This window comes from Lolium rigidum, chromosome 7 (genome assembly GCF_022539505.1).
Source record: "Lolium rigidum isolate FL_2022 chromosome 7, APGP_CSIRO_Lrig_0.1, whole genome shotgun sequence".
NCBI lineage: Eukaryota > Viridiplantae > Streptophyta > Magnoliopsida > Poales > Poaceae > Lolium > Lolium rigidum.
The window spans coordinates 111,056,428-111,074,652 of NC_061514.1; the positions used below are offsets into that span (position 1 = coordinate 111,056,428).

General features: G+C 48.5%; 1 pseudogene; it reads left to right on the top strand.

The window, feature by feature from the left end:
- Positions 1-2,900: 2,900 nt before the first annotated feature.
- Positions 2,901-4,806, top strand: LOC124677928 (annotated as a pseudogene).
- Positions 4,807-18,225: the final 13,419 nt, after the last annotated feature.

Consider the following 18,225-nt stretch of genomic DNA (forward strand, 5'->3'; position numbering starts at 1 on the left):
TGTCGATCTCCTGGCTCTTGGTAACTGGTAAAGCGAAGAATCGATGGACACACGTTCACTCCAGTACTCCATGAAGGGGTTTAGGGTTTAGAGTATCAACTTGGCCACCCTATTGATTTACCTCGTCCATGACAAGGCCACGACTTTCGGTACCTTCCTATCGCCAAGAAGCACATCACGTTCGCCATTGTCACCTTCATCACTAGAAGTCGAACTGTTTTGTTCACTTCCTTCAAGTTGTGCCTTGGCATTCGAATGTATGCGCAAAATTAACCAACCACATTGAAATGTGAGTTTGCGGCCATCACATATCACCATCGTAAGTAAAAAATCTATTAGTGTGTATCAATCTGTTTTGTCTTTTCCTTCTGAATGTAGATTTTTAAAAGAGTTTTCATGGTCGTCGTAGTCACTTTCGTGGAAAAGGGCGAAAGCTACATCAATTTTGGAGTGCAACAAAATGATTTTCTTTGGCGGAAAAGGGTGTACCAACCTGGTTCTTGGTTGCTGATCTCTGCAGCGAGAACTTAAACGTGAAAATGTCTTTTTGGTTGCATTTCTCAGTGAAAACCCTCACACATCTGGCCTTTGATTTCATAATTTACCGAGCCAACTCTGTTCTTCTTAGTCGGTATATTTAAGCCCTAGCCTTGGTATTGAGAAAAGAGCCAGCGTGTTTTCGAACATAAGAATTATTTTGTTTAGAAATTGGGAGACAATTGGGTCTATCCAGGAAGATGAGTGGCCTTGTTCACTGTAGCACATGACACACCTCCGCGAGCTGCCCGACAAGGGGCAAGGGGCTCCGGTTGATGATGATGGGCCATGCCATTACAAGAGGGGGATTCTTCAACATAGACGTTGAGCCTCTGCGTGCGAGCCAGGGGCTAGCGAGGTTTACACGGCGGTGATCAAGTTCAACAAGGACCCACTGGAGGAGGAGATGTTGTCGGATGAGCTGAAACATTTGGTGGATGATTTGTGGGATTGGCATGTGAAGAGGGTCTCCGAGACGGAGTTTTCGGTCGTGTTCCCTTCGAGGCAGATGCTGCGTCTGTGCACGGGCATCGGCAAGCTCCACCTCCCACTCAGCAAGCGTGACACGGAGATCCGGGAGGGTTTCAGTTCGCTGAGGCAGAGTCTGGTGCTACCATCAGGGTGGGTCAAGATGACCGTGGTACCTGAGGACCTGATGGAGAGAGACCGGTTGATGGCATCATTCACGATGATTAGCAGACCAATAGATGTGGATCAACTGTCTATCATGAAGAGGGAGCCGGAGCCGGTGAGGATGCGGTTCCAATGCCGCTAGCCTGACCGCATCAAGGGGTCAGTGCAAGTTTTCGTCAACGGCGAGAGCTTCACGGTGGGGGTGCAGGCCGAGCAACCACCAAGGGGAACTGCGTGGGTGGGATCGGAGGACCGCAACCGTGTCCGCAGCGGGACAATCATGATGATGACGACTCAGACGATCTGTCGTCAGATGAAGAGTGGAACAAGCATGGGCGGCACAAGAAGAATGGCGATAAGGATCAAGTGGGGGGGGGGGCAAGGACGCTACAGCTGGCTCGGGTCCGGCATGATCCAAGTTGCCTGGAGCCAACATCGGCTCGTGAAGCGCTTCACTTCTGTGCCATGAGCGCCAGCAGGGTAGCAAAGGGCTGGGGAGTGCGTTCGATCAGTATGGCACCAACCTCGACAGGATCGGGGAAACTCAGACTTCCCTGGTGGAGTTGCTTGGGAAGAAGGGCAAGGACAAGCTCGTTGTTCAGGTGATGTATCCGGTGATTACTCGCAAGGTGGTGGAGGTGGGGGAGGGCTCCCTGCTCTCTACTGAAACAGGGTCCCAAATTACTGACCCAGTGAGGACAGCCAGGTGGCAGACGGGCCGCCAATGAAAATTGCTAAGGTTGGGGGGCAGATGTGATGATGGAGGTGGAGGACGTGACGACCTCGGAGGATGAGGAGGAGGTGGGGTTGTTGGGGGAGATGCAGGACCTGCAGCAGGAGGCTACGGTTGTGGCGCCGCTTGCTTAGGGGACGCGCTCACAGGCGATCACCTACTCGAGCAGGAAGAAGGGTTGAACGTCCTCTCTCCCCGGTGCGCAAGAGTTCGAGGAGGGGTGCGACGGCTGGCACACCGATCCTGGAGATGGCGCAGCAGCGGGTGGAGGAGAGGAACCTCGAGGCCGACATCACCAAGGCGAAGGATGACTTTGAGCTGCTCGGTGTTCTTTCTGATTCATATTTATCCTTTGTACCGCTGAAAATTAGGATTTTCATGTGATTTCTATATAAGAAAGTGATTTTAACCAAAGATAACCTCGTGAAAAGACGTTGGAAGGGTAGTACACAATGTGTCTTTTGTGGATCACATGAAACAGTTGACTATTTATTCATTACGTGTCATTTCTCCCGTCTAGTTTGGAGAGTGGTATAACATTCCACCTCTTGCTAATGTAAATTATTATTTGGAAATTGGTTAAACTGGATTGACAAGAAAACAAAAGCTTGAGTTCGTGTGGGTATTTGTGCTTTAGTTTGGGCAATATGAAAGTGTCAAAATGATGTAGTCTTTAACATAACTATCAGGTTACACACAGGGCTGTTTTTTCGATACATATGTGGTGATACCACATCCCTTAAACAGCGAAGACCTAAATGGCTGATTTATGTCGCCGCTTAAAATCCTTGAGATGTAAACATTGTAAAAACACGGCTGTGTGCAGTTGTGCACCAGAGGCTGGGCACAGCAGCCATTTCGAAAAAAAAAAAGATAAATTTGCCAGCTACTCCAGATGTATCGCTGGGACGTTTAAAAAATATATGATGTAGATCGAGATCCTACGAGTTGCAGTTTGGGTGCAAGTTGCAACGGCTTTGAGACGAAGCGGACCTCGTCTTCTTCCCGTTCGATTCGTTGCCAAGGAGGACCGAATGCCATGGCGTTACTGCCGCTCTACCTGCTCCTTCTCCCGGTTTTGGCCATCGTCCCCTTGCTCTGCCTAAACCGACGAAGATGGCGCCGCGCGCCGGGCCGGCTGTTGCTTCCTCCGTCTCCGTGGGCCCTCCCGTTGGTGGGCCACATGCACCACCTCGCATGGGACCTGCCGCACCGCGCAATGCGTGACATCGCTCGGCGCCACGGCCCGCTCGTGCTGCTCCGCCTCGGCGCGCTCCCCGTCGTGGTTGCTTCCTCCGCGGAGGCCGCGCGGGAGATCATGGTGGCGCGCGACGTGCCGACGTCGACTTCGCCACCCGCCCCATGAGCCGCATGGTCCGGCTTGTCCTCCCTGAGGGCGCTGAGGGGATCATCTTCGCGCCCTACGGCGACGAGTGGCGGCAGCTCCGCAAGATCTGCACCGTCGAGCTGCTGAGCGCCCGGCGTGTCCAGTCATTCCGGCCCGTGCGTGAGGAGGAGGCCGGCCGGCTGCTCCGGGCAGTGGCGTCCTCCTCTCCGACGCCTGTGAACCTGAGCGGGTTGCTGTCGGCGTACGCCGCCGACTCGTCGGTGCGCGCCATCATCGGGAACAAGTTCAAGGAGCGGGACAAGTTCCTCACCCTGTTGGAGCGCGGGATGAAGCTGTTCGCAAAGATGAGCTTGCCGGACCTCTACCCATCGTCGCGCCTGGCAATGCTCCTCAGCCGGATGCCGCGCCGGATGAGGCGGCACAGCGAGGAAGCGGCGGCGTTCACGGACGCAGTCGTCCGAGCGCACCAGCAGAACCGCGCCGGCGCCGCCACCGACGACGATGGGGATGACTTGCTGGACGTGCTCCTGAGGATCCAGCGGGAAGGCGACCTGCAGTTCCCATTGTCCACTGCCAAGATCAAGTCGGTCGTCGGCGTAAGCACCTGACCTGATCACTCACTCGATCTTCCAAACATCTCAGTTGGTCACCACACAAATTGCGTGCGTACAGGACATGTTCGCTGGGGGCAGCGACACGGCCGCGACGACGCTGCAGTGGACCATGGCCGAGCTGGTGAGGAACCCCAAGGTGATGCGGAAGGCGCAAGACGAGGTCCGAAGGGCGCTCCACGGACAGCCCAAGGTAACAGAGGAATCCCTGGCCGACCTCAACTACATGCGCCTGGTCATCAAGGAGGCACTCCGGCTCCACCCACCGGCGCCGCTGCTTATACCGCGGGAGTGCCGCAAAGACAGCCAGGTCCTGGGCTTCCACGTGCCCAAGGGAACCATGGTGCTCGTCAACGCCTGGGCCATTAGCAGGGACCCCGCACACTGGGACGCGGCTGAGGAGTTCGTCCCGGAGAGGTTCCAGGGCGGCGAGGTCGACTTCAAGGGCGCGGACATGGAGTATACCCCGTTCGGAGCCGGCCGACGGATGTGTCCTGGGATGGCGTTCGGCCTGGCCAATGTGGAGCTCGCGCTCGCCGGACTGCTGTACCATTTCGACTGGGAGCTTCCTGGACGGGCGGGCCCCGGGGAGCTTGACATGACGGAGGAGATGGGCGTTACCGTGCGGCTGCGCCATGACCTTCTTCTCGTTCCCGTGGTCCGAGTGCCGGTTCCACTAGATTAGCAGCCCGACGCACTCGTGAAGTCGGTGGGGGATGGCCGAAGATTGCTCCTCCCTGGTCGGCCGTGCCCGCTAGCTGGATGTGTCTAACTCCAACTGATCACAATGTTTTGTCTCCGACATCCAGTTCGGCAGTTCCCTGAGATTTGATCGCTAGTTCGATCTTCCAATTAATGGCTGTTGACCGCTACTTTGATGCCTAATAATCTCGCTTTGTAGTTATATTCACCTGAACAAAAGAAGTTTCTGACAATAAATTCATTTAGAGGTTCAGGCCGGGCTTAGGTGTCATCTATAATCTATAATATCTAAATGGGAACAACCCACTAAAAGTATTTCTCTTAGGCTGGCCATAGTGCTAGTATCATAGGTAGTATCATGCATACTAGGCCCACAAAAATGATGATGTGGCATGCAATTAAGAAGGAGAGATAGGATTAGAGTAACATAGGTAGATCATCGTATCATAAGCAGCACGTTACGAGAAAAGTAAATGTCAAATTGATCTTGTACATAGATTTACATTGGGATTCTACAAAACAATAAATTTAGAAGTTTATGATACTACTCTATAATATCACCCACTATGGAGATAGTATCATAGACAAGTATCATATGCATGATACTAGTATATGATACTATGCACTATGACCAGCCTTAACATGCAAGATGTCCACCTCACCAACCATTACAGAGCAATTGTAGTGGCGGTGCCACGTTGTGCAGCTCTACCACATCAGCATTTGTTGTCTGCATGTTTAGCCGTTTCACCTGCACACCACATGCTAATTAGAACGTTGATGTTGTGGCTTTTTGGGCTGCAAATAAGATGCCCATCCGGAACGGCAATGCTCCACTCTGAAAAAATTGTCAATGCTAATTATTAACAGGGCATCACCATTCATCTACCAAAAAGAGATGGAAAATGCTTCACATCAGCCCACCGATCGTGGGCAAAAAATCGGTCGTCGGTTTGCTGTGGCCATACGACCCACACGTGGATGGGTCCCACCGCACCCTATCCTATCGCTGGCCACACAAATACTACTAGTACTTCCTTAGTTCCATCGGCCTTCTATCTCCAGCGATGCCATCTCCGGCGAGCGTGCCGCCGAAGCTCCTCCAGCGAGCGCGCCGCCGAAGCTCCTCCAACGAGCACGCCGCCGACGCTCCTCCCCCGACGAGTGTGCTGCAGCATCTCCTTCCCCGGCGAGCGCACCGCCTCTTCTCCTCCCCCGACGAGCGTGCTGTCGCAGCTCCTTCCCGGCGAGCGCACCGGCCCTTCCTCCATTGGCCAGCAGGCCGCCATGTCCCTCCCCCGTCGAGCGTTTCGCCGCCCCAACGCCTCCTTCGGCAAACACGCCACCCCTATTCTTCCCTCGGCGAGCGCATCCACGCCCAGCGCCTCCTGCGGCGAGCGTGTCGACCGGCGAGCAGCCTCCTGCGGCGAGCACGTCGACCGGCGAGCAAGCTGCCCCTGTTACTCCCCCTAGTACCGCACCGCTCTGACCACTGGTATTACTGTGGTGATGTCCACGACGGTGTTGTCATCGGCGCCGGAGGTAATGCTGGAGATGTCCAAGGACATGTGAGCTGCGGGTATAGTAACTTTTTTATTGTTTTTTTTATTATTAGTTATTGTTGTAAATATATTGATGATTTGTTGTAAATATATTTTGACATGGGTACGGTTGTTTATTTGTCAAAATTATTACTGGCTATTGTTGTAAATAGCAAAATAAGTTGTTGTTTTTGTTGTTCATTAATGTTGTATATATATAGTTAATTTGTTGTAAATATATTTTTGACATGAGAACTGTTGTTTATTTGACAAATTTATTACTGGCTATTGTTGTAAACAGCAAAATAAGTTGTTGTTTTTGCTGTTCATTAATATTGTATATATATAGTTGATTTGTTGTAAATATTTTTTAACATGGGAACTGTTGTTTTCCTTGTTAAAATTGTTGTTGGCTATTGTAGTAAACACCAAGATTAGTTGTTGTTTTTGTTGTTAATTAATGTTGTAAATATATTTATCAATTTGTTGTAAATATATTTTTAGCATGGAAACTGTTATGAACACCCAAATAAAAAATGTAGATTTTGGTGTTAATTTATTGTTGTAAATATATTGGTGATTTATTGTAAAGATATTTTTAGTACAGAAAATTATTAGTGTATAAAATGAAGCTAGCTCAAAGAAAGGGAAACAACCAGTGCAGGTCCAGCCACGTTCTCCACTCATGGAGGAGGCATGCAAAAAGTGAGGGACAGCAGGATGAGCTTCACGTGCGCGACAGGAGGTATCCTTTACGCGGCTGCATGCAAGAATCGCGGGACAGCCTGACAGACTTTCTAGGGGTTCCTCCGATACGTCAGATCGGACGGCGGGAGTGCAACCGATTTCTGCGCGCGGATCGGGCGACCGACGCCCGCGCTGGGCCAAAAGAGATGCACTATTCGTTTCTGAGGCATCGCTATTTAGCTCCCTACTGATGGATTGTCCAAAAAAAATTCCATGTGAATGAAACACTCAGCTGCATGATAAGTAACGGATGGAGGCATTCCAGGAGTTTTTTGGGAACGTCTCAGGCTCTCAGCCCTCTTTATAGAACAACTATCCCTCAACTTTTGTGAGCCTTCTTCCATCTTCCGATGCATGTGAAGCATTGGCCATGAAACCATTACTACCACTTCTATGCCTGTCTTCAAGTCTCCTATTATCTTAAATCGCCCAGTCTTGCGAGCAAGGTCGTGGAAGCTGCTCCTCCAGATTGGTGACGCTCCTGTTGTTGAAGTGTTTGTACATTCCGGCGCCATACACACTCAGGTTGCTCCATTCTATGCTCTCTACTTCTTGCAGTTTCCGAGTGGTATATATTGTCTGCAGTTGAACACTAGAACCTGATACCTTTGACGAAATGTAAGTGAGGTATGACTCTTCCTGTGTTTCCACAATGATGATTGGTTCCAACATTTTCTGAACCATGACAAAGGTCTTCTATCCATTTCTGCAATCAACCAGTGGATGTATTTTGACATTTTGACTGAATTTTTTTTTTGAACTGTGGGGCAAAAGCTTTGCCCCAACCATTTATTAAGAAGGAAGTGCCCGGTTTATTAATGGAAGAAACCGGGCGAAAACCATACAACAAACACCAACAACATGAGGCAACACAACCACAAAGGGCAACACCTAAGACCAGCAACTCACGAAGCGACAACCCCACTCTAGCTAAGCAACCGCAGACTGACGACTACCCTAGGACCACGCAACTGTTGTTAAGCAGTCGAGGGCGCCTTACCAATGGCGCCACCCTTCTTGCCTATGCTCCTAAGAGCCTTTTTCACCTTTTTGATTTTGCCGCTAGAAGCCTCCTCGGCTATGAGGCAAGCAATCGCCTCGCCAGATCCAGGGCTAGCTGCCTCCAAGCAAGCGAGCAAGCCACCAAGCTTTTTCACGAAGACCGCCTGTTCAATACGTGCCAACATAGCTTCACGGTCGAAGAGGGGCAACCGGATGGACGGGCCTCCACTATCCACAGAGGAGGGCAACTCGCAGGACTCAGACGGAGATGGGGATGGCGCGATGTCCACCACCAAAGGCTCCAAAAGACCTAACTCAACTGGAAGCACCACAGATGATTCCCCACAATGATCCTGCAAAGGCAAGTTCTCCACAACTGGAGCCACAACCTCGGTGGCGACAACCGTCGTAAGGACAGACGACAATGCATGTAGAGCACGGGGAGAAAATTCTCCAAAGCAGCACTCGAACCCCTCATCAATAGAACCAGTCTGTATCTCAGGTGGTAGAGGCACAACCGACGCAACCTGAAGCTTGGCAAGAGCGTCCTGAACCTCAGAGCGAAGCAACTCAAACTTCGAAGGACCTCCATGCGTAGCGAGGGCAACCGGGACTCCACAGAAGAGACTGAATCCTTGCAACACGGCTGCACCATAGGACGCAACGACGAGTGGTCCAAAACCCCAGCCCAACTCAGAGGCGACGAGGGGAGACGAGGCTGAGCGGACGGAGAGCGGCTCCGCTGGCAAGGAGCACGAGCGACCGGAGAACGAGCCCGAGCCTCCGGAGAGCGAGAACGAGCAGCAGGAGAGCGCGCACGGCAGAAACGCTCCCGATGACCAGGGCGATGACATCGGATGCATCTGAATGACCCACGACATGAGCTGACCTGGTGTCCACGCTCAAGGCACCGAAAACACCTCCCTCGAGCCCAGCGCTTAAAGGCGAGGCTACGGTCGAGACCTTCACGAAGTGGAGGCAATGGCGCCCGGCTGGGACGGCAGCCCCGACCCACCTGGGTCCATCCTTCCTCATCATCAAAAGCGGCGGCAGCAGCAGAGAGGCCACGGCATGGCTCCGCAATCACTCGCTCCGAGTCGGAAACAAGTGCCTTTGGAAGAGGCCAACGGTGAAGCAAACTCCTCACCATCGTGGTCCTCGACAGAGCACACCCCCGCAGAGATCGGGCCTCCCGAGGCAGCAGGCGGTAGCGACAAGAACCCGAGGCCCTGTATCAACATGGCAGGGTCAGACGAAGCGTCGAAGGTCTTGGTGGCAGCCGGCGGCGTGCAGGGGGCCAACAGCTCTTCCTCATCATCGAACTCATCTTCATCAACAGCAGAGGACCACGAAACAGGGCGCGGCGCGGTGAGGTGCTGGGGGCGCTGCTCTTGTATGGAAGACACGGGGACGAGCTTGTCGACGTTTGAACGCGGAGGCGGCGCATGAACTACGCCGCCAGGGTTGTTGCGGCCGGGAGCAGGGGCGGCGGACGACGCTGGAGTGTCCACCCCCGCCGCCAACGCAGCCACGGGATGGGCCTTAGAACTCGAGGCAGCGTTGACGATGAGCGTTGGGCCTAGAGCGGCTGTCGTCGCAGGCTTGGGGACGACCACTCCTCTGTTCTCCTTGCGAAACCTCCCAGCTGGATGCAGCCGCGACGAGCAAGGGGGGGCCAAGGGTGAGCCCATCTCGCCAGAAGAGGCAGGGCGACGATGTTTCTCGAGGCGGAGCGCGGAGGAGCCGGAGTGCGCAGGGGAGCTTGCCGGGAGATGGCGCGCGGCAGCCCCGACACGCAGGCGAAGGTGCCGGACTGCCGGCCGGGGGAACGCCGCTGGAGCTGGGCGTCAGCAGCATGGCCGGGCTGACCACGCGAGGAATCCACGGACGGAGGAGGGAGGCGGCACGCGGCGGCCGGCGTGAGCGCGGTGGAACCCGAGCCCGTCACATGTCGAGCTCTGCGACGACCCTGGCGACGGCGGGCCCGGACTCCGAGATGGGCGGAAAGAGGGGGCCGAGAGGACTCCGGATCTGGCCGGGGTGGACGCAGAGGAGGCCGGAGCTGGGAGATCAGCGAGGCGGTGCGCTGCCGTCCCTGGACGCGGCCATGGTCGCGCGAGGCTCGAACGTCTCGAACCGGAACACTGAAATTATGGCTTTCTCCATTTCACACTTGATGATATGCAGTAAGGCCTATGTAGACTATCTAAGGAACCTAAAGATATGCAACTATTAAATTATTTATTGCATTGTTCTAATGGAACGTCGTTGTTATTGGCTACTATCCATTCCTGTGGTGACTTTCGATGGATCTAAAGATGTACTTCGAGAAGGAACTTTCAGAATTATAATTTTCCAGACAATAGTTTGGGGAATAATAAATTGTATTGTAGGCATCAACAGTCTAAGCCCGACAACATGCAAGAGTGACAACTGATTTCCTCTGTCGTCTTGCTCTTGATTCCTTGCTACAGATCTATACTCCAACAACATTTTGTATCTCCCATCATTGCAGAGGTATCTATTTACCCAAAAGTTAGTTCTTTTTTGTTGCATACAATATATAATCGCAAGTTCTATGACTACTTTTTTAGAAAGGTTACCCTGCATATTCTTTGTTGTATTGGAAATATGTAAACATTTGACAATTGCAGATCGTAGTATAAATAGCTCCACCTAGATACATGTACATGCATGGGCATGATATGTTACACTATGTAATTAAAATAATAGCATGTACGTTGCAACATAAGTAAACGGCTAAATTAGCTTTTTCACTTATTAACTTCGCTCATGTATATTGATGTCTACGTTCCCCCTCCTTTCCTGTAGACAGTGTTGGGCCTCCAAGAGCGGAGGTTTGTAGAACAGCAGCAAGTTTTCCCTTAAGTGGATCACCCAAGGTTTATCGAACTCAGGGAGGAAGAGGTCAAAGATATCCCTCTCATGCAACCCTGCAACCACAAAGCAAGAAGTCTCTTGTGTCCCCAACACACCTAATAGGTGCACTAGTTCGGCGAAGAGATAGTGAAATACAGGTGGTATGAATAAGCAGTAGCAACGGCACAAGAAAAGTGTTTTGCCCGGAGACAGTAAACAAGCGGTAGTAACGCAGCGAGTAGTAACGCATAGAAACCAGTAAACAAGCAGCGATAGCAGTATTTAGGAACAAGACCTAGGGATTACACTTTCACTAGTGGACACTCTCAACATTGATCACATAACAGAATAGATAAATGCATAGTCTACACTTTTGTTGGATGATGAACACATTGCGTAGGATTACACGAACCCTCAATGCCGGAGTTAACAAGCTCCACAATAATGCTCATATTTTAGTAACCTTTAGTGTAAGATAGATCAAAAGACTAAACCAAGTACTAGCATAGCATGCACACTGTCACCTTCATGCATATGTAGGAGGAATAGATCACATCAATATTATCATAGCAATAGTTAACTTCGCAATCTACAAGAGATCATGATCATAGCATAAACCAAGTACTAACACGGTGCACACACTTGTCACCTTTGCACACGTGCGGGAGGAATAAAACTACTTTAATAACATTGCTAGAGTAACACATAGATAAATTGTGATACAAACACATTGCAATCATAAAGAGATATAAATAAGCACCTCACTATGCCATTCAACAAGGTGAATAAGTATTACGTGAAATATAGCCTAAGAGACCCACACGGTGCACACACTCGTCACCTTTACACACGTGGGACAAGGAGTCTCCGGAGATCACATAGGTAAAACTCACTTGACTAGCATAATGACATCTAGATTACAAGCATCATCATATGAATCTCAATCATGTAAGGCAGCTCATGAGATTATTGTATTGAAGCACATAGGAGAGAGATGAACCACATAGCTACCGGTACAGCCCCGAGCCTCGATGGAGAACTACTCCCTCCTCATGGGAGCAAGCAGCGGTGATGAAGATGACGGTGGAGATGGCAGCGGTGTCGATGGAGAAGCCTTCCGGGGGCACTTCCCCGCTCCGGCAGGGTGCCGGAACGAGACTCCTGTCCCCCGGATCTTGGCTTCGCGATGGCGGCGGCTCCGGAAGGTTTTCCGTATCGTGGTTTTTTCGCCTCGGGGTTTTCGCGACGGAGGCTTTATATAGGCGAAGAGGCGGCGCGAGAGGGTCGAAGGGGTGGCCACACCATATGGCGGCGCGGCCGGGGCCCGGGCCGCGCCGGCCTATGGTCCGGGGGCCCGAGTGCCCCCTCTCTGGTCCTTCCCGGTGTTCCGGATGCTTCCGGTGAAAATAGGAACACGGGTCTTCGTTTCGTCCAATTCCGAGAATATTTCGTTACTAGGATTTCGAAACCAAAAACAGCGAGAAAACAGAACCGGCACTTCGGCATCTTGTTAATAGGTTAGTTCCGGAAAATGCACGAATATGACATAAAGTGTGCATAAAACATGTAGGTATCATCAATAATATGGCATGGAACATAAGAAATTATCGATACGTCGGAGACGTATCAAGCATCCCCAAGCTTAGTTCCGCTCGTCCCGAGCGGGTAAAACGATAACAAAGATAATTTCTGAAGTGACATGCCATCATAACCTTGATCATACTATTTGTAAACATATGTAATGAATGCAGCGATCAAAACAATGGTAATGACATGAGTAAACAAGTGAATCATAAAGCAAAGACTTTTCATGAATGGTACTTCAAGACAAGCATCAATAAGTCTTGCATAAGAGTTAACTCATAAAGCAATAAATCAAAGTAAAGGTATTGAAACAACACAAAGGAAGATTAAGTTTCAGCGGTTGCTTTCAACTTATAACATGTATATCTCATGGATAATTGTCAACATAGAGTAATATAACAAGTGCAATATGCAAGTATGTAAGAATCAATGCACAGTTCACACAAGTGTTTGCTTCTTGAGGTGGAGAGAGATAGGTGAACTGACTCAACATAAAAGTAAAAAGAATGGTCCTTCAAAGAGGAAAGCATCGATTGCTATATTTGTGCTAGAGCTAAAAAATAAAGAGAGCATAAAAGTAAAGTTTCGAGAGGTGTTTGTTGTTGTCAACGAATGGTAGTGGGCACTCTAACTACCTCATCAACCAGACTTTCAAGAGCGGCTCCCATGAAGGACGTTATCTCTACCAGCAAGGTAGATCATCCCTCTTCTCTTTTGTTTACACATGTACTTTAGTTTAGTTTTTCTTTATTTATGGATGACACTCCTCCCAACCTTTTGCTTACACAAGCCATGGCTAACCGAATCCTCGGGTGCCTTACAACAATCTCATACCATGAAGGAGTGTCTATTTGCAAAATTAAGTTGCTTATCGATGAATCGAGCAAAACATGTGAAGAGAATTATTAATGCAAGTTAATTAATCGGGCTGGGAGCCCCATTGCCAGCTCTTTTGCAAAATTATTGGATAAGCGGATGTGCCACTAGTCCATTGTGAAAGTCCGTCGAAGTAAATGACAAGATCGAAAGATAAAACACCACATACTTCCTCATGAGCTATAAAACATTGACACAAATCAGAGGTGATAAATTTTGAATTATTTAAAGGTAGCACTCAAGCAATTTACTTTGGAATGGCGGAGAAATACCATGTAGTGGGTACGTATGGTGGACACAAATGGCATAGTTATTGGCTCAAGGATTTTGGATGCATGAGAAGTATTCCCTCTCGATACAAAGTTTAGGCTAGCAAGGTTATTTGAAACAAACACAAGGATGAACGGTGCAGCAAAACTCACATAAAAGACATATTGTAAACATTATAAGACTCTACACCGTCTTCCTTGTTGTTCAAAACTCAATACTAGAAATTATCTAGACTTTAGAGAGACCAATTATGCAAACCAAATTTTAGCAAGCTCTATGTATTTCTTCATTAATAGGTGCAAAGTATATGATGCAAGAGCTTAAACATGAGCACAACAATTGCCAAGTATCAAATTATACAAGATAGTATAGCAATTTACTACATGTATCATTTTCCAATTCCAACCATATAAAAATGAACGAAGCAGTTTTAACCTTCGCCATGAACACTAAAAGATAAAGCGAAGAACACATGTGTTCATATGAACCAGTGGAGCGTGTCTCTCTCCCACACAAGCATGAATTTATTCAGAGAATGAAAATAACAAAACGAAAATAAAAGCACACAGACGCTCCAAGTAAAGTACATAAGATGTGGCCGGATAAAAATATAGTTTCAAGAGAAGGAACCTGATAATTTGTCGATGAAGAAGGGGATGCCTTGGGCATCCCCAAGCTTAGACGCTTGAGTATTCTTAAAATATGCAGGGGTGAACCACCGGGGCATCCCCAAGCTTAGAGCTTTCATTCTCTTTGATCATAGTATATCATCCTCCTCTCTTGACCCTTGAAAACTTCCTCCACACCAAACTCGAAACAACTCATTAGAGGGTTAGTGCATAATCAAAAACTCACATGTTCAGAGGTGACACAATCATTCTTAACACTTCTGGATATTGCCCAAAGCTACTGGAAGTCAATGGAACAAAGAAATCCATCCCACATAGCAAAAGAAGCAATGCGAAATAAAAGGCAGAATCTATCAAAACAGAACAGTCCGTAAAGACGAATTTTAAAAGGGCACCAGACTTGCTCAAATGAAAATGCTCAAATTGAATGAAAGTTGCGTACATATCTGAGGATCACTCACGTAAATTGGCATAATTTTCTGAGTTACCTACAGAGAATTAGACCCAGATTCGTGACAACAAAGAAATTTGTTTCTGCGCAGTAATCCAAATCTAGTATTTACTTTACTATCAAAGACTTTACTTGGCACAACAAAACACAAAACTAAGATAAGGAGAGGTTGCTACAGTAGTAAACAACTTCCAAGACTCAAATATAAAACCAAGTACTATAGTAAAATAACACATGGGTTATCTCCCAAGAAGTTCTTTCTTTTTAGCCATTAAGATGGGCTCAGCAGTTTTAATGATGCACTCGCAAGAAATAGTATTTGAAGCAAAAGAGAGCATCAAGAGGCAAATTCAAAACACATTTAAGTCTAACATGCTTCCTATGCATAGGAATCTTGTAAGTAAACAAGTTCATGAAGAGCAAAGTAACAAGCATAGGAAGATAAAACAAGTGTAGCTTCAAAAATTTCAGCACATAGAGAGGCATTTTAGTAACATGAAAATTTCTACAACAATTGTTTCCTCTCTCATAATAACTTTCAGTAGCATCATGAGCAAACTCAACAATATAACTATCACATAAAGCATTCTTATCATGAGTCTCATGCATAAAATTATCACTCTCCACATAAGCATAATCAATTTTATTAGTTGTAGTGGGAGCAAATTCAACAAAGTAGCTATCATTATTATTCTCATCAAGTGTAGGAGGCATAGTATAATCACAACAAAATTTACTCTCCATAGTAGGTGGCACCAAAAGACCACTATCATTATAATAGGAGGCAAAGTATCATCAAAGAAAATTTTCTCCTCAATGCTTGGGGGACTAAAAAGATCATGAAAACCAGCTTCCCCAAGCTTAGAACTTTCTATATCATTATCAACAATGGTGTTCGAAACGTTCATACTAATATTACTACCAGCATGCAAATAAGATTTCATAGGTTTTTTAATTTTCGCATCAAACAATCCATGTTTTAAATCAGGAAATAGAATAAGAAGCTCATTGTTGTCCATTATGCCAAACTAGTGTAAACAAGAAACAAAAAGATGCAATTGCAGGATCTAAAGGAAATAGCTTCGAGCACAAACACAATGGCGCCAGAAAAATACTTTACCTGGAACCGGAGTATGAGTGCCTTTTTACCTTTCCTCCCCGGCAACGGCGCCAAAAAATAGCTTGATGTCTACGTTCCCCCTCCTTTCCTGTAGACAGTGTTGGGCCTCCAAGAGCAGAGGTTTGTAGAACAGCAGCAAGTTTTCCCTTAAGTGGATCACCCAAGGTTTATCGAACTCGGGGAGGAAGAGGTCAAAGATATCCCTCTCATGCAACCCCGCAACCACAAAGCAAGAAGTCTCTTGTGTCCCCAACACACCTAATAGGTGCACTAGTTCGGCGAAGAGATAGTGAAATACGGGTGGTATGAATAAGCAGTAGCAACGGCACAAGAAAAGTGCTTTGCCCAGGACGAGTAAACAAGCAGTAGTAACGCAGCAGTAGTAACGCAGTAGAAACAAGTAAACAAGCAGCGATAGCGATATTTAGGAACAAGGCCTAGGGATTACACTTTCACTAGTGGACACTCTCAACATTGATCACATAACAGAATAGATAAATGCATACTCTACACTTTTGTTGGATGATGAACATATTGCGTAGGATTACACGAACCCTCAATGCCGGAGTTAACAAGCTCCACAATAATGCTCATATTTTAGTAACCTTTAGTGTAAGATAGATCAAAAGACTAAACCAAGTACTAGCATAGCATACACACTCGTCACCTTCATGCATATGTAGGAGGAATAGATCACATCAATATTATCATAGCAATAGTTAACTTCGCAATCTACAAGAGATCATGATCATAGCATAAACCAAGTACTAACACGGTGCACACACTGTCACCTTTGCACACGTGCAGGAGGAATAAAACTACTTTAATAACATTGCTAGAGTAGCACATAGATAAATTGTGATACAAACACATTGCAATCATAAAGAGATATAAATAAGCACCTCACTATGTCATTCAACAGTGAATAAGTATTCTCGTGAAATATAGCCTAAGAGAACCACACGGTGCACACACTCGTCACCTTTACACACGTGGGACAAGGAGTCTCCGGAGATCACATAGGTAAAACTCACTTGACTAGCATAATGACATCTAGATTACAAGCATCATCATATGAATCTCAATCATGTAAGGCAGCTCATGAGATTATTGTATTGAAGCACATAGGAGAGAGATGAACCACATAGCTACCGGTACAGCCCCGAGCCTCGATGGAGAACTACTCCCTCCTCATGGGAGCAGCAGCGGTGATGAAGATGACGGTGGAGATGGCAGCGGTGTCGATGGAGAAGCCTTCCGGGGCACTTCCCCGCTCCGGCAGGGTGCCGGAACGGAGACTCCTGTCCCCCGGATCTTGGCTTCGCGATGGCGGCGGCTCCGGAAGGTTTTCCGTATCGTGGTTTTTTCGCCTCGGGGTTTTCGCGACGGAGGCTTTATATAGGCGAAGAGGCGGCGCAGGAGGGTCGAAGGGGTGGCCACACCATATGGCGGCGCGGCCGGGGCCCGGGCCGCGCCGGCCTATGGTCCGGGGGCCCGAGTGCCCCCTCCGGTCCTTCCCGGGTGTTCCGGATGCTTCCGGTGAAAATAGGAACCCGGGTCTTCGTTTCGTCCAATTCCGAGAATATTTCGTTACTAGGATTTCGAAACCAAAAACAGCGAGAAAACAGGAACCGGCACTTCGGCATCTTGTTAATAGGTTAGTTCCAGAAAATGCACGAATATGACATAAAGTGTGCATAAAACATGTAGGTATCATCAATAATATGGCATGGAACATAAGAAATTATCGATACGTCGGAGACGTATCATATATGTCTAAAAATTACCGCAGCAACGCGCGGGGAATCATCTAGTTAGTTTCAAGTTAGCACCCGAGCGGAAGGTTGTTCCTTTTCTCGGTCTTTATTCCGGTTAGTAGTTAAAGCGTCTTCGCTGGCGGCCTCTAAATAGACCCGGCAGCTGGATCGGTACTTGTGCATGGAGACGCAGACATGACTTCCTCCGTTAGGGGAGGCTTCCCCACACCGACAGTCCCAATATGGCGGCCCCAATAGAAATTTTTAAACCTCAGAACAAACTCATAAAATATGGCGAATTTCTTTCAATTTTTAGAAAATACGGTGAGCTTGTACAAAAGACGGCGATTACAAAAAAGACTAGCAGCGGTTGAAGGCGTTGTAATCGCTTCTTTCTGCGCCGTCACCGCCACCGTCGTTGTCGTCTGAGAAGTCGGAGTCCTAGTCATCCTCCTCCTCTTTCGGCGACAGTGGTGGAGAAGGCTCAGCGGCGGCGAGGTTGACGAAGTCAACCTCGCCGCCGAAGTCCCTGGCGGACCACATCTCTATCTCCCACGTATTGTACGTGACTTGCCGGTAGTCCTCGTCGACGGAGCGGCCGACAAGCAGGTGATGTCCCGGCGCGTCCTCCGGGTCGTCGGGGCCACGGTAGGCCGCCTGCACCTCCAGCTCCATCTCCCACTACTTCTTCGGCCACGGCGGCGACTGCACGCCTTCCTCCTTGGGGTGGTAAAGTATGAGCAGCCCACGTGGAAGCGATGCTGGCGCCTCCCTCTTCACTGCCACCGGTGCAGAAGAGCTGCA